The sequence below is a fragment of the Narcine bancroftii genome, chromosome 6 (genome assembly GCF_036971445.1).
Source record: "Narcine bancroftii isolate sNarBan1 chromosome 6, sNarBan1.hap1, whole genome shotgun sequence".
Lineage (NCBI taxonomy): Eukaryota > Metazoa > Chordata > Chondrichthyes > Torpediniformes > Narcinidae > Narcine > Narcine bancroftii.
In genome coordinates, this window is record NC_091474.1 from 122,029,416 (window position 1) to 122,052,837 (window position 23,422).

Below are 23,422 nucleotides of genomic sequence, written 5' to 3' on the forward strand. Positions count from 1 at the left end.
GTTGGGGATTCAGAGGCGGGGAATCAGATATGGGGAAACAGAGGCGGGGAATCAGAGGCGGGGAATCAGAGGCAGGGAATCAGACGCGGGGAATCAGAGGCGGGGATTCAGAGCTGGGGAATCAGAAGCGGGGAATCAGAGTTGGGGAATCAGAGGCGGGGAATCAGATATGGGGAATCAGAGGCAGGGAATCAGAGGCGGGGAATCAGAGGCAGGGAATCAGATGCGGGGAATCTGAGGCGGGGAATCAGAGCTGGGGAATCAGAGGTGGGGTATCAGAGTTGGGGAATCAGAGGCAGGGAATTGGATTTGCGGAATCAGAGAGGGGGAATCAGAGGTGGGGAATCAGAGGCGGTGAATCAGAGATGGGGAATCAGAGGCGGGGAATCAGAGGCAGGAAATCAGACACGGGGATTCAGAGGCTGGGAATCAGACGGGGGAATCAAAGGTGGGGAATCAGAGCTGGGGAATCTGAGGCAGGGAATCAGAGTTGGGGATTCAGAGGCGGGGAATCAGATATGGGGAAACAGAGGCGGGGAATCAGAGGCGGGCAAACAGAGGCGGGGAATTAGATATGGGGAATCAGAGGTAGGGAATCAGAGGTGGTGAATCAGTGATGGGGAATCACAGGCGGGGAATCAGAGGCAGGGAATAGGACGCGGGGAATTAGAGGCAGGGAATCAGAGCTGGGGAATCAGAGGAGGGGATTCATAGTTGGGAATCAGAGGCGGGAATCAGATATGGGGAAACAGAGGCGGGGAATCAGAGGCGGTGAAACAGAGGCGGGGAATCAGATATGGGGAATCGGATGCAGGGAATCAGAGGCGGGGAATCAGAGCTGGGGAATCAGAGGCGGGGAATCAGAGTTGGGGCATCAGAGGTGGGGAATTAGATATAGGGAAACAGAGGCGGGGAATCAGAGGCGGGGAAACAGAGGCGGGGAATCAGATATGGGGAATCAGAGGTGGGGAATCAGAGGCAGGGAATCAGAAGTGCGGAATCAGAGATGGGGAATAAGAGGCAGGGAATCAGAATCAGAAGCGGGGATTCAGAGGCCGGGAATCAGAGGCCGGGAATCAGATGCTGGGAATAAGAGGCTGGGAATCAGAGGTGGGGAATCAGATATGGGGAATCTGAGGTGGCGAATCAAAGGCGGTGAATCAGAGATGGGGAATCAGAGGCGGGGAATCAGAGGCAGGGAATCAGATGCGGGGAATCAGAGGCGGGGAATCAGAGCTGGCGAATCAGAGGCTGGGAATCAGAGGTGGGCAATCAGAGGCGGGGAATCAGATATGGGGAATCAGAGGCGGGGAATCAGAGGCGGGGAAACAGAGGCGGGGAATCAAATATAGGGAATCAGAGGTGGGGAATCAGAGGTTGTGAATCAGAGATGGGGAATCAAGGCGGGGAATCAGAGGCAGGGAATCAGACGCGGGGAATCAGAGGCGGGGATTCAGAGCTGGGGAATCAGAGGCGGGGAATCAGAGTTGGGGAATCAGAGGCAGGGAATCAGATATGGGGAATCAGAGGCGGGGAATCAGAGGCGGGGAAACAGAGGCGGGGAATCAGATGTGGGGAATCAGAGGTGGGGAATCAGGGGCAGGGAATCAGTGGCAGGGAATCAGAGGCGGGGAATCAGAGGCGGGGAATCAAAGGCAGGGAATCAGACACGGGGAATCAGAGGCGGGGAATCAGAGATGGGGAATCAGAGGCGGGGAATCAGAGGCAGGGAATCGGATGCCGGGAATCAGAGTCGGGGAATCAGAGCTGGGGAATCAGAGGCGGGGAATCAGAGATGGGGAATCAGAGGCGGGGAATCAGATATGGGGAAATAGAGGTGGGGAATCAGATATGGGGAATCAGAGGTGTGGAATCAGAGGTTGGGAATCAGAGGCAGGCAATCAGAGTCGGGGAAACAGAGGCGGGGAATCAGATATGGGGAATCAGAGGTGGCGAATCAAAGGCGGTGAAACAGAGATGGGGAATCAGGGCAGGGAATCAGAGGCAGGGAATCAAACACGGGGAATCAGAGCTGGGGAATCAGATGCGGGGAATCAGAGTTGGGAATCAGAGGCGGGGAATCTGAGGCGGGGAATCAGAGGCGGGGAATCAGATATGGGGAATCAGAGGTGGGGAATCCGAGGTTGGGAATCAGAGGCAGGGAATCAGAGGCGGAAAATCAGAGGCGGGGAATCAGAGGAAGGGAATCAGATGTGTGGAATCGGAGATGGGGAATCAGTGGTGGGGAATCAGAGGCAGGGAATGAGATGTGCGGAATCAGAGATGGGGAATCAGAGGCAGGGAATCAGAATCAGAAGAAGGGAATCAGAGGCCGGGAATCAGAGGCCGGAATCAGATGCTGGGAATCAGAGGCCTGGAATCAGAGGCGGGGAATCAGAGGCAGGGAATCAGATGCGGGGAATCAGAGGCGGGGAATCAGAGCTGGGGAATCAGAGGCGGGGTATTAGAGTTGGGGAATCAGAGGCGGGGAATCAGATATGGGGAAACAGAGGTGGGGAATCAGAGGCGGGGAAACAGAGGCAGGGAATCAGATATGGGGAATTAGAGGTGGGGCATCAGAAGTTGTGAATCACAGATGGGGAATCAGAGGCGGGGAATCAGAGGCAGGGAATCAGACGCGGGGAATCAGAGGCGGGGATTCAGAGCTGGGGAATCAGAAGCGGGGAATCAGAGTTGGGGAATCAGAGGCGGGGAATCAGATATGGGGAATCAGAGGCAGGGAATCAGAGGCGGGGAATCAGAGGCAGGGAATCAGACGCGGGGAATCTGAGGCGGGGAATCAGAGCTGGGGAATCAGAGGTGGGGAATCAGAGTTGGGGAATCAGAGGCAGGGAATTGGATGTGCGGAATCAGAGAGGGGGAATCAGAGGTGGGGAATCAGAGGCGGTGAATCAGAGATGGGGAATCAGAGGCGGGGAATCAGAGGCAGGAAATCAGACACGGGGATTCAGAGGCTGGGAATCAGACGGGGGGAATCAAAGGCGGGGAATCAGAGCTGGGGAATCTGAGGCAGGGAATCAGAGTTGGGGATTCAGAGGCGGGGAATCAGATATGGGGAAACAGAGGCGGGGAATCAGAGGCGGGCAAACAGAGGCGGGGAATTAGATATGGGGAATCAGAGGTAGGGAATCAGAGGTGGTGAATCAGTGATGGGGAATCACAGGCGGGGAATCAGAGGCAGGGAATAGGACGCGGGGAATCAGAGGCAGGGAATCAGAGCTGGGGAATCAGAGGAGGGGATTCATAGTTGGGAATCAGAGGCGGGAATCAGATATGGGGAAACAGAGGCGGGGAATCAGAGGCGGTGAAACAGAGGCGGGGAATCAGATATGGGGAATCGGATGCAGGGAATCAGAGGCGGGGAATCAGAGCTGGGGAATCAGAGGCGGGGAATCAGAGTTGGGGCATCAGAGGTGGGGAATTAGATATAGGGAAACAGAGGTGGGGAATCAGAGGCGGGGAAACAGAGGCGGGGAATCAGATATGGGGAATCAGAGGTGGGGAATCAGAGGCAGGGAATCAGATGTGCGGAATCAGACATGGGGAATAAGAGGCAGGGAATCAGAATCAGAAGCGGGGAATCAGAGGCCGGGAATCAGAGGCCGGGAATCAGATGCTGGGAATAAGAGGCCGGGAATCAGAGGTGGGGAATCAGATATGGGGAATCAGAGGTGGCGAATCAAAGGCGGTGAATCAGAGATGGGGAATCAGAGGCGGGGAATCAGAGGCAGGGAATCAGATGCGGGGAATCAGAGGCGGGGAATCAGAGCTGGCGAATCAGAGGCTGGGAATCAGAGGTGGGCAATCAGAGGCGGGGAATCAGATATGGGGAATCAGAGGCGGGGAATCAGAGGCGGGGAAACAGAGGCGGGGAATCAAATATAGGGAATCAGAGGTGGGGAATCAGAGGTTGTGAATCAGAGATGGGGAATCAAGGCGGGGAATCAGAGGCAGGGAATCAGACGCGGGGAATCAGAGGCGGGGATTCAGAGCTGGGGAATCAGAGGCGGGGAATCAGAGTTGGGGAATCAGAGGCAGGGAATCAGATATGGGGAATCAGAGGCGGGGAATCAGAGGCGGGGAAACAGAGGCGGGGAATCAGATGTGGGGAATCAGAGGTGGGGAATCAGGGGCAGGAAATCAGTGGCAGGGAATCAGAGGCGGGGAATCAGAGGCGGGGAATCAAAGGCAGGGAATCAGACACGGGGAATCAGAGGCGGGGAATCAGAGATGGGGAATCAGAGGCGGGGAATCAGAGGCAGGGAATCGGATGCCGGGAATCAGAGTCGGGGAATCAGAGCTGGGGAATCAGAGGCGGGGAATCAGAGTTGGGGAATCAGAGGCGGGGAATCAGATATGGGGAAATAGAGGCGGGGAATCAGATATGGGGAATCAGAGGTGTGGAATCAGAGGTTGGGAATCAGAGGCAGGGAATCAGAGTCGGGGAAACAGAGGCGGGGAATCAGATATGGGGAATCAGAGGTGGCGAATCAAAGGCGGTGAATCAGAGATGGGGAATCAGGGCAGGGAATCAGAGGCAGGGAATCAAACACAGGGAATCAGAGCTGGGGAATCAGAGGCGGGGAATCAGAGTTGGGAATCAGAGGCGGGGAATCAGAGGCGGGGAAACAGAGGCAGGGAATCAGATATGGGGAATCAGAGGCAGGGAATCAGAATCAAAAGAAGGGAATCAGAGGCCGGGAATCAGAGGCCGGAATCAGATGCTGGGAATCAGAGGCCTGGAATCAGAGGCGGGGAATCAGAGGCAGGGAATCAGATGCGGGGAATCAGAGGCGGGGAATCAGAGCTGGGGGAACAGAGGCGGGGTATTAGAGTTGGGGAATCAGAGGCGGGGAATCAGATATGGGGAAACAGAGGTGGGGAATCAGAGGCGGGGAAACAGAGGCAGGGAATCAGATATGGGGAATCAGAGGTGGGGCATCAGAGGTTGTGAATCACAGATGGGGAATCAGAGGCGGGGAATCAGAGGCAGGGAATAGGACGCGGGGAATCAGAGGCAGGGAATCAGAGCTGGGGAATCAGAGGAGGGGATTCATATTTGGGAATCAGAGGCGGGAATCAGATATGGGGAAACAGAGGCGGGGAATCAGAGGCGGTGAAACAGAGGCGGGGAATCAGATATGGGGAATCGGATGCAGGGAATCAGAGGCGGGGAATCAGAGCTGGGGAATCAGAGGCGGGGAATCAGAGTTGGGGCATCAGAGGTGGGGAATTAGATATAGGGAAACAGAGGTGGGGAATCAGAGGCGGGGAAACAGAGGCGGGGAATCAGATATGGGGAATCAGAGGTGGGGAATCAGAGGCAGGGAATCAGATGTGCGGAATCAGAGATGGGGAATAAGAGGCAGGGAATCAGAATCAGAAGCGGGGAATCAGAGGCCGGGAATCAGAGGCCGGGAATCAGATGCTGGGAATAAGAGGCCGGGAATCAGAGGTGGGGAATCAGATATGGGGAATCAGAGGTGGCGAATCAAAGGCGGTGAATCAGAGATGGGGAATCAGAGGCGGGGAATCAGAGGTTGTGAATCAGAGATGGGGAATCAAGGCGGGGAATCAGAGGCAGGGAATCAGATGCGGGGAATCAGAGGCGGGGAATCAGAGCTGGGGAATCAGAGGCGGGGAATCAGAGGCGGGGAATCAGAGCTGGCGAATCAGAGGCTGGGAATCAGAGGTGGGCAATCAGAGGCGGGGAATCAGATATGGGGAATCAGAGGTGGGGAATCAGAGGCGGGGAAACAGAGGCGGGGAATCAAATATAGGGAATCAGAGGTGGGGAATCAGAGGTTGTGAATCAGAGATGGGGAATCAAGGCGGGGAATCAGAGGCAGGGAATCAGACGCGGGGAATCAGAGGCGGGGATTCAGAGCTGGGGAATCAGAGGCGGGGAATCAGAGTTGGGGAATCAGAGGCAGGGAATCAGATATGGGGAATCAGAGGCGGGGAATCAGAGGCGGGGAAACAGAGGCGGGGAATCAGATGTGGGGAATCAGAGGTGGGGAATCAGGGGCAGGAAATCAGTGGCAGGGAATCAGAGGCGGGGAATCAGAGGCGGGGAATCAAAGGCAGGGAATCAGACACGGGGAATCAGAGGCGGGGAATCAGAGATGGGGAATCAGAGGCGGGGAATCAGAGGCAGGGAATCGGATGCCGGGAATCAGAGTCGGGGAATCAGAGCTGGGGAATCAGAGGCGGGGAATCAGAGTTGGGGAATCAGAGGCGGGGAATCAGATATGGGGAAATAGAGGCGGGGAATCAGATATGGGGAATCAGAGGTGTGGAATCAGAGGTTGGGAATCAGAGGCAGGGAATCAGAGTCGGGGAAACAGAGGCGGGGAATCATATATGGGGAATCAGAGGTGGCGAATCAAAGGCGGTGAATCAGAGATGGGGAATCAGGGCAGGGAATCAGAGGCAGGGAATCAAACACAGGGAATCAGAACTGGGGAATCAGAGGCGGGGAATCAGGGTTGGGAATCAGAGGCGGGGAATCAGAGGCGGGGAAACAGAGGCAGGGAATCAGAGGCCGGAATCAGATGCTGGGAATCAGAGGCCTGGAATCAGAGGCGGGGAATCTGAGGCAGGGAATCAGATGCGGGGAATCAGAGGCGGGGAATCAGAGCTGGGGAATCAGAGGCGGGGTATTAGAGTTGGGGAATCAGAGGCGGGGAATCAGATATGGGGAAACAGAGGTGGGGAATCAGAGGCGGGGAAACAGAGGCAGGGAATCAGATATGGGGAATCAGAGGTGGGGCATCAGAGGTTGTGAATCACAGATTGGGAATCAGAGGCGGGGAATCAGAGGCAGGGAATCAGACGCGGGGAATCAGAGGCGGGGATTCAGAGCTGGGGAATCAGAAGCGGGGAATCAGAGTTGGGGAATCAGAGGCGGGGAATCAGATATGGGGAATCAGAGACAGGGAATCAGAGGCGGGGAATCAGAGGCAGGGAATCAGACGCGGGGAATCTGAGGCGGGGAATCAGAGCTGGGGAATCAGAGGTGGGGAATCAGAGTTGGGGAATCAGAGGCAGGGAATTGGATTTGCGGAATCAGAGAGGGGGAATCAGAGGTGGGGAATCAGAGGCGGTGAATCAGAGATGGGGAATCAGAGGCGGGGAATCAGAGGCAGGAAATCAGACACGGGGATTCAGAGGCTGGGAATCAGACGGGGGGAATCAAAGGTGGGGAATCAGAGCTGGGGAATCTGAGGCAGGGAATCAGAGTTGGGGATTCAGAGACGGGGAATCAGATATGGGGAAACAGAGGCGGGGAATCAGAGGCGGGCAAACAGAGGCGGGGAATTAGATATGGGGAATCAGAGGTAGGGAATCAGAGGTGGTGAATCAGTGATGGGGAATCACAGGCGGGGAATCAGAGGCAGGGAATAGGACGCGGGGAATCAGAGGCAGGGAATCAGAGCTGGGGAATCAGAGGAGGGGATTCATAGTTGGGAATCAGAGGCGGGAATCAGATATGGGGAAACAGAGGCGGGGAATCAGAGGCGGTGAAACAGAGGCGGGGAATCAGATATGGGGAATCGGATGCAGGGAATCAGAGGCGGGGAATCAGAGCTGGGGAATCAGAGGCGGGGAATCAGAGTTGGGGCATCAGAGGTGGGGAATTAGATATAGGGAAACAGAGGCGGGGAATCAGAGACGGGGAAACAGAGGCGGGGAATCAGATATGGGGAATCAGAGGTGGGGAATCAGAGGCAGGGAATCAGATGTGCGGAATCAGAGATGGGGAATAAGAGGCAGGGAATCAAAATCAGAAGCGGGGATTCAGAGGCCGGGAATCAGAGGCCGGGAATCAGATGCTGGGAATAAGAGGCTGGGAATCAGAGGTGGGGAATCAGATATGGGGAATCTGAGGTGGCGAATCAAAGGCGGTGAATCAGAGATGGGGAATCAGAGGCGGGGAATCAGAGGCAGGGAATCAGATGCGGGGAATCAGAGGCGGGGAATCAGAGCTGGCGAATCAGAGGCTGGGAATCAGAGGTGGGCAATCAGAGGCGGGGAATCAGATATGGGGAATCAGAGGCGGGGAATCAGAGGCGGGGAAACAGAGGCGGGGAATCAAATATAGGGAATCAGAGGTGGGGAATCAGAGGTTGTGAATCAGAGATGGGGAATCAAGGCGGGGAATCAGAGGCAGGGAATCAGACGCGGGGAATCAGAGGCGGGGATTCAGAGCTGGGGAATCAGAGGCGGGGAATCAGAGTTGGGGAATCAGAGGCAGGGAATCAGATATGGGGAATCAGAGGCGGGGAATCAGAGGCGGGGAAACAGAGGCGGGGAATCAGATGTGGGGAATCAGAGGTGGGGAATCAGGGGCAGGGAATCAGTGGCAGGGAATCAGAGGCGGGGAATCAGAGGCGGGGAATCAAAGGCAGGGAATCAGACACGGGGAATCAGAGGCGGGGAATCAGAGATGGGGAATCAGAGGCGGGGAATCAGAGGCAGGGAATCGGATGCCGGGAATCAGAGTCGGGGAATCAGAGCTGGGGAATCAGAGGCGGGGAATCAGAGATGGGGAATCAGAGGCGGGGAATCAGATATGGGGAAATAGAGGCGGGGAATCAGATATGGGGAATCAGAGGTGTGGAATCAGAGGTTGGGAATCAGAGGCAGGGAATCAGAGTCGGGGAAACAGAGGCGGGGAATCAGATATGGGGAATCAGAGGTGGCGAATCAAAGGCGGTGAAACAGAGATGGGGAATCAGGGCAGGGAATCAGAGGCAGGGAATCAAACACGGGGAATCAGAGCTGGGGAATCAGATGCGGGGAATCAGAGTTGGGAATCAGAGGCGGGGAATCTGAGGCGGGGAAACAGAGGCGGGGAATCAGATATGGGGAATCAGAGGTGGGGAATCCGAGGTTGGGAATCAGAGGCAGGGAATCAGAGGCGGAAAATCAGAGGCGGGGAATCAGAGGAAGGGAATCAGATGTGTGGAATCGGAGATGGGGAATCAGAGGTGGGGAATCAGAGGCAGGGAATGAGATGTGCGGAATCAGAGATGGGGAATCAGAGGCAGGGAATCAGAATCAGAAGAAGGGAATCAGAGGCCGGGAATCAGAGGCCGGAATCAGATGCTGGGAATCAGAGGCCTGGAATCAGAGGCGGGGAATCAGAGGCAGGGAATCAGATGCGGGGAATCAGAGGCGGGGAATCAGAGCTGGGGAATCAGAGGCGGGGTATTAGAGTTGGGGAATCAGAGGCGGGGAATCAGATATGGGGAAACAGAGGTGGGGAATCAGAGGCGGGGAAACAGAGGCAGGGAATCAGATATGGGGAATTAGAGGTGGGGCATCAGAAGTTGTGAATCACAGATGGGGAATCAGAGGCGGGGAATCAGAGGCAGGGAATCAGACGCGGGGAATCAGAGGCGGGGATTCAGAGCTGGGGAATCAGAAGCGGGGAATCAGAGTTGGGGAATCAGAGGCGGGGAATCAGATATGGGGAATCAGAGGCAGGGAATCAGAGGCGGGGAATCAGAGGCAGGGAATCAGACGCGGGGAATCTGAGGCGGGGAATCAGAGCTGGGGAATCAGAGGTGGGGAATCAGAGTTGGGGAATCAGAGGCAGGGAATTGGATGTGCGGAATCAGAGAGGGGGAATCAGAGGTGGGGAATCAGAGGCGGTGAATCAGAGATGGGGAATCAGAGGCGGGGAATCAGAGGCAGGAAATCAGACACGGGGATTCAGAGGCTGGGAATCAGACGGGGGGAATCAAAGGCGGGGAATCAGAGCTGGGGAATCTGAGGCAGGGAATCAGAGTTGGGGATTCAGAGGCGGGGAATCAGATATGGGGAAACAGAGGCGGGGAATCAGAGGCGGGCAAACAGAGGCGGGGAATTAGATATGGGGAATCAGAGGTAGGGAATCAGAGGTGGTGAATCAGTGATGGGGAATCACAGGCGGGGAATCAGAGGCAGGGAATAGGACGCGGGGAATCAGAGGCAGGGAATCAGAGCTGGGGAATCAGAGGAGGGGATTCATAGTTGGGAATCAGAGGCGGGAATCAGATATGGGGAAACAGAGGCGGGGAATCAGAGGCGGTGAAACAGAGGCGGGGAATCAGATATGGGGAATCGGATGCAGGGAATCAGAGGCGGGGAATCAGAGCTGGGGAATCAGAGGCGGGGAATCAGAGTTGGGGCATCAGAGGTGGGGAATTAGATATAGGGAAACAGAGGTGGGGAATCAGAGGCGGGGAAACAGAGGCGGGGAATCAGATATGGGGAATCAGAGGTGGGGAATCAGAGGCAGGGAATCAGATGTGCGGAATCAGACATGGGGAATAAGAGGCAGGGAATCAGAATCAGAAGCGGGGAATCAGAGGCCGGGAATCAGAGGCCGGGAATCAGATGCTGGGAATAAGAGGCCGGGAATCAGAGGTGGGGAATCAGATATGGGGAATCAGAGGTGGCGAATCAAACGCGGTGAATCAGAGATGGGGAATCAGAGGCGGGGAATCAGAGGCAGGGAATCAGATGCGGGGAATCAGAGGCGGGGAATCAGAGCTGGCGAATCAGAGGCTGGGAATCAGAGGTGGGCAATCAGAGGCGGGGAATCAGATATGGGGAATCAGAGGCGGGGAATCAGAGGCGGGGAAACAGAGGCGGGGAATCAAATATAGGGAATCAGAGGTGGGGAATCAGAGGTTGTGAATCAGAGATGGGGAATCAAGGCGGGGAATCAGAGGCAGGGAATCAGACGCGGATAATCAGAGGCGGGGATTCAGAGCTGGGGAATCAGAGGCGGGGAATCAGAGTTGGTGAATCAGAGGCAGGGAATCAGATATGGGGAATCAGAGGCGGGGAATCAGAGGCGGGGAAACAGAGGCGGGGAATCAGATGTGGGGAATCAGAGGTGGGGAATCAGGGGCAGGAAATCAGTGGCAGGGAATCAGAGGCGGGGAATCAGAGGCGGGGAATCAAAGGCAGGGAATCAGACACGGGGAATCAGAGGCGGGGAATCAGAGATGGGGAATCAGAGGCGGGGAATCAGAGGCAGGGAATCGGATGCCGGGAATCAGAGTCGGGGAATCAGAGCTGGGGAATCAGAGGCGGGGAATCAGAGTTGGGGAATCAGAGGCGGGGAATCAGATATGGGGAAATAGAGGCGGGGAATCAGATATGGGGAATCAGAGGTGTGGAATCAGAGGTTGGGAATCAGAGGCAGGGAATCAGAGTCGGGGAAACAGAGGCGGGGAATCAGATATGGGGAATCAGAGGTGGCGAATCAAAGGCGGTGAATCAGAGATGGGGAATCAGGGCAGGGAATCAGAGGCAGGGAATCAAACACAGGGAATCAGAGCTGGGGAATCAGAGGCGGGGAATCAGAGTTGTGAATCAGAGGCGGGGAATCAGAGGCGGGGAAACAGAGGCAGGGAATCAGATATGGGGAATCAGAGGCAGGGAATCAGAATTAAAAGAAGGGAATCAGAGGCCGGGAATCAGAGGCCGGAATCAATGCTGGGAATCAGAGGCCTGGAATCAGAGGCGGGGAATCAGAGGCAGGGAATCAGATGCGGGGAATCAGAGGCGGGGAATCAGAGCTGGGGAATCAGAGGCGGGGTATTAGAGTTGGGGAATCAGAGGCGGGGAATCAGATATGGGGAAACAGAGGTGGGGAATCAGAGGCGGGGAAACAGAGGCAGGGAATCAGATATGGGGAATCAGAGGTGGGGCATCAGAGGTTGTGAATCACAGATGGGGAATCAGAGGCGGGGAATCAGAGGCAGGGAATCAGACGCGGGGAATCAGAGGCGGGGATTCAGAGCTGGGGAATCAGAAGCGGGGAATCAGAGTTGGGGAATCAGAGGCGGGGAATCAGATATGGGGAATCAGAGGCAGGGAATCAGATGCGGGGAATCAGAGGCAGGGAATCAGACGCGGGGAATCTGAGGCGGGGAATCAGAGCTGGGGAATCAGAGGTGGGGAATCAGAGTTGGGGAATCAGAGGCAGGGAATTGGATGTGCGGAATCAGAGAGGGGGAATCAGAGGTGGGGAATCAGAGGCGGTGAATCAGAGATGGGGAATCAGAGGCGGGGAATCAGAGGCAGGAAATCAGACACGGGGATTCAGAGGCTGGGAATCAGACGGGGGGAATCAAAGGCGGGGAATCAGAGCTGGGGAATCTGAGGCAGGGAATCAGAGTTGGGGATTCAGAGGCGGGGAATCAGATATGGGGAAACAGAGGCGGGGAATCAGAGGCGGGCAAACAGAGGCGGGGAATTAGATATGGGGAATCAGAGGTAGGGAATCAGAGGTGGTGAATCAGTGATGGGGAATCACAGGCGGGGAATCAGAGGCAGGGAATAGGACGCGGGGAATCAGAGGCAGGGAATCAGAGCTGGGGAATCAGAGGAGGGGATTCATAGTTGGGAATCAGAGGCGGGAATCAGATATGGGGAAACAGAGGCGGGGAATCAGAGGCGGTGAAACAGAGGCGGGGAATCAGATATGGGGAATCGGATGCAGGGAATCAGAGGCGGGGAATCAGAGCTGGGGAATCAGAGGCGGGGAATCAGAGTTGGGGCATCAGAGGTGGGGAATTAGATATAGGGAAACAGAGGTGGGGAATCAGAGGCGGGGAAACAGAGGCGGGGAATCAGATATGGGGAATCAGAGGTGGGGAATCAGAGGCAGGGAATCAGATGTGCGGAATCAGACATGGGGAATAAGAGGCAGGGAATCAGAATCAGAAGCGGGGAATCAGAGGCCGGGAATCAGAGGCCGGGAATCAGATGCTGGGAATAAGAGGCCGGGAATCAGAGGTGGGGAATCAGATATGGGGAATCAGAGGTGGCGAATCAAACGCGGTGAATCAGAGATGGGGAATCAGAGGCGGGGAATCAGAGGCAGGGAATCAGATGCGGGGAATCAGAGGCGGGGAATCAGAGCTGGCGAATCAGAGGCTGGGAATCAGAGGTGGGCAATCAGAGGCGGGGAATCAGATATGGGGAATCAGAGGCGGGGAATCAGAGGCGGGGAAACAGAGGCGGGGAATCAAATATAGGGAATCAGAGGTGGGGAATCAGAGGTTGTGAATCAGAGATGGGGAATCAAGGCGGGGAATCAGAGGCAGGGAATCAGACGCGGGGAATCAGAGGCGGGGATTCAGAGCTGGGGAATCAGAGGCGGGGAATCAGAGTTGGTGAATCAGAGGCAGGGAATCAGATATGGGGAATCAGAGGCGGGGAATCAGAGGCGGGGAAACAGAGGCGGGGAATCAGATGTGGGGAATCAGAGGTGGGGAATCAGGGGCAGGAAATCAGTGGCAGGGAATCAGAGGCGGGGAATCAGAGGCGGGGAATCAAAGGCAGGGAATCAGACACGGGGAATCAGAGGCGGGGAATCAGAGATGGGGAATCAGAGGCGGGGAATCAGAGGCAGGGAATCGGATGCCGGGAATCAGAGTCGGGGAATCAGAGCTGGGGAATCAGAGGCGGGGAATCAGAGTTGGGGAATCAGAGGCGGGGAATCAGATATGGGGAAATAGAGGCGGGGAATCAGATATGGGGAATCAGAGGTGTGGAATCAGAGGTTGGGAATCAGAGGCAGGGAATCAGAGTCGGGGAAACAGAGGCGGGGAATCAGATATGGGGAATCAGAGGTGGCGAATCAAAGGCGGTGAATCAGAGATGGGGAATCAGGGCAGGGAATCAGAGGCAGGGAATCAAACACAGGGAATCAGAGCTGGGGAATCAGAGGCGGGGAATCAGAGTTGTGAATCAGAGGCGGGGAATCAGAGGCGGGGAAACAGAGGCAGGGAATCAGATATGGGGAATCAGAGGCAGGGAATCAGAATTAAAAGAAGGGAATCAGAGGCCGGGAATCAGAGGCCGGAATCAATGCTGGGAATCAGAGGCCTGGAATCAGAGGCGGGGAATCAGAGGCAGGGAATCAGATGCGGGGAATCAGAGGCGGGGAATCAGAGCTGGGGAATCAGAGGCGGGGTATTAGAGTTGGGGAATCAGAGGCGGGGAATCAGATATGGGGAAACAGAGGTGGGGAATCAGAGGCGGGGAAACAGAGGCAGGGAATCAGATATGGGGAATCAGAGGTGGGGCATCAGAGGTTGTGAATCACAGATGGGGAATCAGAGGCGGGGAATCAGAGGCAGGGAATCAGACGCGGGGAATCAGAGGCGGGGATTCAGAGCTGGGGAATCAGAAGCGGGGAATCAGTGTTGGGGAATCAGAGGCGGGGAATCAGATATGGGGAATCAGAGGCAGGGAATCAGATGCGGGGAATCAGAGGCAGGGAATCAGACGCGGGGAATCTGAGGCGGGGAATCAGAGCTGGGGAATCAGAGGTGGGGAATCAGAGTTGGGGAATCAGAGGCAGGGAATTGGATTTGCGGAATCAGAGAGGGGGAATCAGAGGTGGGGAATCAGAGGCGGTGAATCAGAGATGGGGAATCAGAGGCGGGGAATCAGAGGCAGGAAATCAGACACGGGGATTCAGAGGCTGGGAATCAGACGGGGGGAATCAAAGGTGGGGAATCAGAGCTGGGGAATCTGAGGCAGGGAATCAGAGTTGGGGATTCAGAGGCGGGGAATCAGATATGGGGAAACAGAGGCGGGGAATCAGAGGCGGGCAAACAGAGGCGGGGAATTAGATATGGGGAATCAGAGGTAGGGAATCAGAGGTGGTGAATCAGTGATGGGGAATCACAGGCGGGGAATCAGAGGCAGGGAATAGGACGCGGGGAATCAGAGGCAGGGAATCAGAGCTGGGGAATCAGAGGAGGGGATTCATAGTTGGGAATCAGAGGCGGGAATCAGATATGGGGAAACAGAGGCGGGAATAAGAGGCGGTGAAACAGAGGCGGGGAATCAGATATGGGGAATCGGATGCAGGGAATCAGAGGCGGGGAATCAGAGCTGGGGAATCAGAGGCGGGGAATCAGAGTTGGGGCATCAGAGGTGGGGAATTAAATATAGGGAAACAGAGGCGGGGAATCAGAGGCGGGGAAACAGAGGCGGGGAATCAGATATGGGGAATCAGAGGTGGGGAATCAGAGGCAGGGAATCAGATGTGCGGAATCAGAGATGGGGAATAAGAGGCAGGGAATCAGAATCAGAAGCGGGGATTCAGAGGCCGGGAATCAGAGGCCGGGAATCAGATGCTGGGAATAAGAGGCTGGGAATCAGAGGTGGGGAATCAGATATGGGGAATCTGAGGTGGCGAATCAAAGGCGGTGAATCAGAGATGGGGAATCAGAGGCGGGGAATCAGAGGCAGGGAATCAGATGCGGGGAATCAGAGGCGGGGAATCAGAGCTGGCGAATCAGAGGCTGGGAATCAGAGGTGGGCAATCAGAGGCGGGGAATCAGATATGGGGAATCAGAGGCGGGGAATCAGAGGCGGGGAAACAGAGGCGGGGAATCAAATATAGGGAATCAGAGGTGGGGAATCAGAGGTTGTGAATCAGAGATGGGGAATCAAGGCGGGGAATCAGAGGCAGGGAATCAGACGCGGGGAATCAGAGGCGGGGATTCAGAGCTGGGGAATCAGAGGCGGGGAATCAGAGTTGGGGAATCAGAGGCAGGGAATCAGATATGGGGAATCAGAGGCGGGGAATCAGAGGCGGGGAAACAGAGGCGGGGAATCAGATGTGGGGAATCAGAGGTGGGGAATCAGGGGCAGGGAATCAGTGGCAGGGAATCAGAGGCGGGGAATCAGAGGCGGGGAATCAAAGGCAGGGAATCAGACACGGGGAATCAGAGGCGGGGAATCAGAGATGGGGAATCAGAGGCGGGGAATCAGAGGCAGGGAATCGGATGCCGGGAATCAGAGTCGGGGAATCAGAGCTGGGGAATCAGAGGCGGGGAATCAGAGATGGGGAATCAGAGGCGGGGAATCAGATATGGGGAAATAGAGGCGGGGAATCAGATATGGGGAATCAGAGGTGTGGAATCAGAGGTTGGGAATCAGAGGCAGGGAATCAGAGTCGGGGAAACAGAGGCGGGGAATCAGATATGGGGAATCAGAGGTGGCGAATCAAAGGCGGTGAAACAGAGATGGGGAATCAGGGCAGGGAATCAGAGGCAGGGAATCAAACACGGGGAATCAGAGCTGGGGAATCAGAGGCGGGGAATCAGAGTTGGGAATCAGAGGCGGGGAATCTGAGACGGGGAAACAGAGGCGGGGAATCAGATATGGGGAATCAGAGGTGGGGAATCCGAGGTTGGGAATCAGAGGCAGGGAATCAGAGGCGGAAAATCAGAGGCGGGGAATCAGAGGAAGGGAATCAGATGTGTGGAATCGGAGATGGGGAATCAGAGGCAGGGAATCAGAGGCGGGGAATCAGAGGCGGGGAATCAGAGGCCGGGAATCAGATATGGGGAAACAGAGGCGGGGAATCCGAGGCGGGGAAACAGAGGCGGGGAATCAGATATGGGGAATCAGAGGTGGGGAATCAGAGGTTGGGAATCAGAGGCAGGGAATCAGAGGCTTGGAATCAGATGCAGGGAATCAGATGCGGGGAATCAGAGGCGGGGAATCAGAGCTGGGGAATCAGAGGTGGGGAATCAGATTTGGGGAATCAGAGGCGGGGACTTAGATATTGGGAAACAGAGGCGGGGAATCAGAGGCGGGGAAACCCAGGCGGGGAATCAGATATGGGGAATCAGAGGTGGGGAATCAGAGGCAAGGAATCAGATGTGCGGAATCAGAGATGGGGAATCAGAGGCAGGGAATCAGAATGAGAAGCAGGGAATCAGAGGCCGGGAATCAGAGGCCGGAATCAGATGCTGGGAATCAGAGGCCTGGAATCAGAGGCGGGGAATCAGAGGCAGGGAATCAGATGCGGGAAATCAGAGGCGGGGAATCAGAGCTGGGGTATCAGAGGCGGGGTATAAGAGTTGGGGAATCAGAGGCGGGGAATCAGATATGGGGAAACAGAGGTGGAGAATCAGAGGCGGGGAAACAGAGGCAGGGAATCAGATATGGGGAATCAGAGGCGGGGAATCAGAGGTGGGGAATCATAGGCAGGGAATCGGATGTGCGGAATCAGAGATGGGGAATCAGAGGCTGGGAATCAGAGGTGGTGAATCAGAGATGGGGAATCAGAGGCGGGGAATCAGAGGCAGGGAATCAGACGCGGGGAATCAGAGGTGGGCAATCAGAGGCGGGGAATCAGATATGGGGAATCAGAGGCGGGGAATCAGAGGCGGGGAAACAGAGGCGGGGAATCAGATATGGGGAATCAGAGGTGGGGCATCAGAGGTTGTGAATCACAGATGGGGAATCAGAGGCGGGGAATCAGAGGCAGGGAATCAGACGCGGGGAATCAGAGGCGGGAATTCAGAGCTGGGGAATCAGAGGCTGGGAATCAGAGTTGGGGAATCAGAGGCGGGGAATCAGATATGGGGAATCAGAGGCAGGGAATCAGAGGCGGGAAAACAGAGGCGGGGAATCAGATATGGGGAATCAGAGGCGGGGAATCAGAGGCAGGGAATCAGACACAGGGAATCAGAGGCGGGGAATCAGAGATGGGGAATCAGAGGCGGGGAATCAGAGGCAGGGAATCGGATGCCGGGAATCAGAGGCGGGAAATCAGAGCTGGGGAATCAGAGGCGGTGAATCAGAGTTGGGGAATCAGAGGCGGCGAAGCAGATATGGGGAAATAGAGGCGGGGAATCAGATATGGGGAATCAGAGGCGGGGAATCAGATATGGGGAATCAGAGGCTGGGAATCAGAGGGGGGGAAACAGAGGCGGGGAATCAGAGGCGGGGAATCAAAGGAAGGGAATCAGACACGGGGAATCAGAGGTGGGGAATCAGAGATGGGGAATCAGAGGCGGGGAATCACAGGCAGGGAATCAGACGCGGGGAATCAGAGGCGGGGAATCAGAGCTGGGGAATCAGCGGTGGGGAATCAGAGTCGGGGAATCATAGGCAGGGAATCGGTTGTGCGGAATCAGAGATGGGGAATCAGATGTGGGGAATCAGAGGCAGTGAATCAGAGGCGGGGAAACAGAGGCGGGGAATCAAATATAGCGAATCAGAGGTGGGGAATCAGAGGTTGTGAATCAGAGATGGGGAATCAAGGCGGGGAATCAGAGGCAGGGAATCAGACGCGGGGAATCAGAGGCGGGGATTCAGAGCTGGGGAATCAGAGGCGGTGAATCAGAGTTGGGGAATCAGAGGCAGGGAATCAGATATGGGGAATCAGAGGTGGGGAATCAGAGGCGGGGAAACAGATGCGGGGAATCAGATATGGGGAATCAGAATTGGGGAATCAGGGGCAGGGAATCAGTGGCAGGGAATCAGAGGCGGGGAATCAGAGGCGGGGAATCAGAGGCAGGGAATCAGACACTTGGAATCAGAGGCGGGGAATCAGAGATGGGGAATCAGAGGCGGGGAATCAGAGGCAGGGAATCGGACTCCGGGAATCAGAGTCGAGGAATCAGAGGCGGGGAATCAGAGTTGGGGAATCAGAGGCGGGGAATCAGATATGGGGAAATAGAGGCGGGGAATCAGATATGGGGAATCAGAGGTGTGGAATCAGAGGTTGGGAATCAGAGGCAGGGAATCAGAGTCGGGGAAACAGAGGCGGGTAATCAGATATGGGGAATCAGAGTTGGCGAATCAGAGGCGGGGAATCAGAGTTGGGAATCAGAGGCGGGGAATCAGAGGCGGGGAAACAGAGGCGGGGAATCAGATATGGGGAATCAGAGGTGGGGAATCCGAGGTTGGGAATCAGAGGCAGGGAATCAGAGGCGGGGAATCAGAGGCGGGGAATCAGAGGAAGGGAATCAGATGTGCGGAATCGGAGATGGGGAATCAGAGGCAGGGAATCAGAGGCGGGTAATCAGAGGCGGGGAATCAGAGGCCGGGAATCAGATATGGGGAAACAGAGGCGGGGAATCCGAGGCGGGGAAACAGAGGCGGGGAATCAGATATGGGGAATCAGAGGTGGGGAATCAGAGGTTGGGAATCAGAGGCAGGGAATCAGAGGCTTGGAATCAGATGCAGGGAATCAGATGCGGGGAATCAGAGGCGGGGAATCAGAGCTGGGGAATCAGAGGTGGGGAATCAGATTTGGGGAATCAGAGGCGGGGACTTAGATATTGGGAAACAGAGGCGGGGAATCAGAGGCGTGGAAACCGAGGCGGGGAATCAGATATGGGGAATCAGAGGTGGGGAATCAGAGGCAAGGAATCAGATGTGCGGAATCAGAGATGGGGAATCAGAGGCAGGGAATCAGAATCAGAAGCAGGGAATCAGAGGCCGGGAATTAGAGGCCGGAATCAGATGCTGGGAATCAGAGGCCTGGAATCAGAGGCGGGGAATCAGAGGCAGGGAATCAGATGCGGGGAATCAGAGGCGGGGAATCAGAGCTGGGGAATCAGAGGCGGGGTATTAGAGTTGGGGAATCAGAGGCGGGGAATCAGATATGGGGAAACAGAGGTGGGGAATCAGAGGCGGGGAAACAGAGGCAGGGAATCAGATATGGGGAATCAGAGGCGGGGAATCAGAGGTGGGGAATCAGAGGCGGGGAATCAGAGGCGGGGAATCAGAGGCGGGGAATCAGAAGTGGGGAATCAGAGGTGGGGAATCAGAGGCGGGGAATCAGAGGCAGGGAATCAGAGGCGGGGAATCAGAGGCGGGGAATCAGAGGCGGGCAATCAGATGCAGGGAATCTGAGGCAGGGAATCTGTGGTGGGGAATCAGAGGCGGGAAAACAGGCGGTTAAACAGAGGCGGGTAAACATAGGTGGGGATTCAGAGGCGTGGAATCAGAGGCGGGAAATCAGAGGCGTGGAAAGATATGTGGGGAAAAGTAGGCCAGGAAAGTTGAGCGGAAAGGGAGGCATTGAATCAGAGGCGGGGAATCAGAGGCAGGGAATCAGAAGCGGGGAATCAGAGGTGGGGAATCAGAGGCGGGGAATCAGAGGCGGAGAATCAGAGGCGGGCAATCAGATGCAGGGAATCAGAGGCAGGGAATCAGAGGCAGGGAATCAGAGGCATGGAATCTGAGGCAGGGAATCTGAGGTGGGGAATCAGAGGCGGGGAAACAGGTGGGTAAACAGAGGCGGGTAAACATAGGCGGGGAATCAGAGGTGGGGAATCAGAAGTGTGCAATCAGAGGCGGGGAAACAGAGGCGGGGAATCAGATATGGGGAATCAGAGGTGGGGCATCAGAGGTTGTGAATCACAGATGGGGAATCAGAGGCGGGGAATCAGAGGCAGGGAATCAGACGCGGGGAATCAGAGGCGGGGATTCAGAGCTGGGGAATCAGAGGCGGGGAATCAGAGTTGGGGAATCAGAGGCGGGGAATCAGAGGCGGGGAAACAGAGGCGGGGAATCAGATATGGGGAATCAGAGGTGGGGAATCCGAGGTTGGGAATCAGAGGCAGGGAATCAGAGGCGGGGAATCAGAGGCGGGGAATCAGAGGAAGGGAATCAGATGTGCGGAATCGGAGATGGGGAATCAGAGGCAGGGAATCAGAGGCGGGGAATCAGAGGCGGGGAATCAGAGGCCGGGAATCAGATATGGGGAAACAGAGGCGGGGAATCCGAGGCGGGGAAACAGATGCGGGGAATCAGATATGGGGAATCAGAGGTGGGGAATCAGAGGTTGGGAATCAGAGGCAGGGAATCAGAGGCTTGGAATCAGATGCAGGGAATCAGATGCGGGGAATCAGAGGCGGGGAATCAGAGCTGGGGAATCAGAGGTGGGGAATCAGATTTGGGGAATCAGAGGCGGGGACTTAGATATTGGGAAACAGAGGCGGGGAATCAGAGGCGTGGAAACCGAGGCGCGGAATCAGATATGGGGAATCAGAGGTGGGGAATCAGAGGCAAGGAATCAGATGTGCGGAATCAGAGATGGGGAATCAGAGGCAGGGAATCAGAATCAGAAGCAGGGAATCAGAGGCCGGGAATTAGAGGCCGGAATCAGATGCTGGGAATCAGAGGCCTGGAATCAGAGGCGGGGAATCAGAGGCAGGGAATCAGATGCGGGGAATCAGAGGCGGGGAATCAGAGCTGGGGAATCAGAGGCGGGGTATTAGAGTTGGGGAATCAGAGGCGGGGAATCAGATATGGGGAAACAGAGGTGGGGAATCAGAGGCGGGGAAACAGAGGCAGGGAATCAGATATGGGGAATCAGAGGCGGGGAATCAGAGGTGGGGAATCAGAGGCGGGGAATCAGAGGCGGGGAATCAGAGGCGGGGAATCAGAAGTGGGGAATCAGAGGTGGGGAATCAGAGGCGGGGAATCAGAGGCAGGGAATCAGAGGCGGGGAATCAGAGGCGGGGAATCAGAGGCGGGCAATCAGATGCAGGGAATCTGAGGCAGGGAATCTGTGGTGGGGAATCAGAGGCGGGAAAACAGGCGGTTAAACAGAGGCGGGTAAACATAGGCGGGGATTCAGAGGCGTGGAATCAGAGGCGGGAAATCAGAGGCGGGGAAAGATATGTGGGGAAAGGTAGGCCAGGAAAGTTGAGCGGAAAGGGAGGCATTGAATCAGAGGCGGGGAATCAGAGGCAGGGAATCAGAAGCGGGGAATCAGAGGTGGGGAATCAGAGGCGGGGAATCAGAGGCGGAGAATCAGAGGCGGGCAATCAGATGCAGGGAATCAGAGGCAGGGAATCAGAGGCAGGGAATCAGAGGCATGGAATCTGAGGCAGGGAATCTGAGGTGGGGAATCAGAGGCGGGGAAACAGGTGGGTAAACAGAGGCGGGTAAACATAGGCGGGGAATCAGAGGCGCGGAATCAGAGGCGGGGAATCAGAGGCAGGGAATCAGAGGCAGGGAATCAGAGGCGGGGAATCAGATGCGGGGAATCAGAGGTGGGGAATCAGAGGCGGGGTATCAGAGGAGGGGAATCAGAGGCGGGGAATCAGAGGCGGGGAATCAGAGGCGGGGAATCAGAGGCGTGCAATCAGTGGCGGGGAATCAGAGGTGGGGAATCAGAAGTGTGGAATCAGAGGCGGGGAAACAGAGGCGGGGAATCAGATATGGGGAATCAGAGGTGGGGCATCAGAGGTTGTGAATCACAGATGGGGAATCAGAGGCGGGGAATCAGAGGCAGGGAATCAGATGCGGGGAATCAGAGGCGGGGATTCAGAGCTGGGGAATCAGAGGCGGGGAATCAGAGTTGGGGAATCAGAGGCGGGGAGTCAGATATGGGGAATCAGAGGCAGGGAATCAGAGGCGGGAAAACAGAGGCGGGGAATCAGATATGGGGAATCAGAGGCGGGGAATCAGAGGCAGGGAATTAGACACGGGGAATCAGAGGCAGGGAATCAGAGATGGGGAATCAGAGGCGGGGAATCAGAGGCAGGGAATCGGATGCCGGGAATCAGAGGCGGGAAATCAGAGCTGGGTAATCAGAGGCGGGGAATCAGAGTTGGGGAATCAGAGGCGGCGAAGCAGATATGGGGAAATAGAGGCGGGGAATCAGATATGGGGAATCAGAGGCGGGGAATCAGATATGGGGAATCAGAGGCTGGGAATCAGAGGGGGGGAAACAGAGGCGGGGAATAAGATATGGGGAATCAGAGGTGGGGAATCAGGGGCGGGGAATCAGTGGCAGGGAATCAGAGGCGGGGAATCAGAGGCGGGGAATCAAAGGAAGGGAATCAGACACGGGGAATCAGAGGTGGGGAATCAGAGATGGGGAATCAGAGGCGGGGAATCACAGGCAGGGAATCAGACGCGGGGAATCAGAGGCGGGGAATCAGAGCTGGGGAATCAGAGGTGGGGAATCAGAGTCGGGGAATCAGAGGCAGGGAATCGGTTGTGCGGAATCAGAGATGGGGAATCAGATGTGGGGAATCAGAGGCAGTGAATCAGAGATGGGGAATCAGAGGCGGGGAATCAGAGGCAGGAAATCAGACAGGGATTCAGAGGCTGGGAATCAGACGGGGGGAATCAAATGCGGGGAATCAGAGCTGGTGAATCAGAGGCAGGGAATCAGAGTTGGGGATTCAGAGGCTGGGAATCAGATATGGGGAAACAGAGGCGGGGAATGAGAGGCGGGCAAGCAGAGGCGGGGAATTAGATATGGGGAATCAGAGGTGGGAAATCAGACATGGGGAATTGGATGCGGGGAATCAGAGGCGGGGAATCAGAGCTGGGGAATCAGATGTGGGGAATCAGAGTTGGGGCATCAGAGGTGGGGAATTAGATATGGGGAAACAGAGGCGGGGAATCAGAGGCGGGGAAACAGAGGCGGGGAATCAGATATGGGGAAACAGAGGCGGGGAATCAGAGGCGGGGAAACAGAGGCGGGGAATCAGACATGGGGAATCGGATGCGGGGAATCAGAGGCGGGGAATCAGAGCTGGGGAATCAGAGGTGGGGAATCAGAGTTGGGGCATCAGAGGTGGGGAATTAGATATGGGGAAACAGAGGC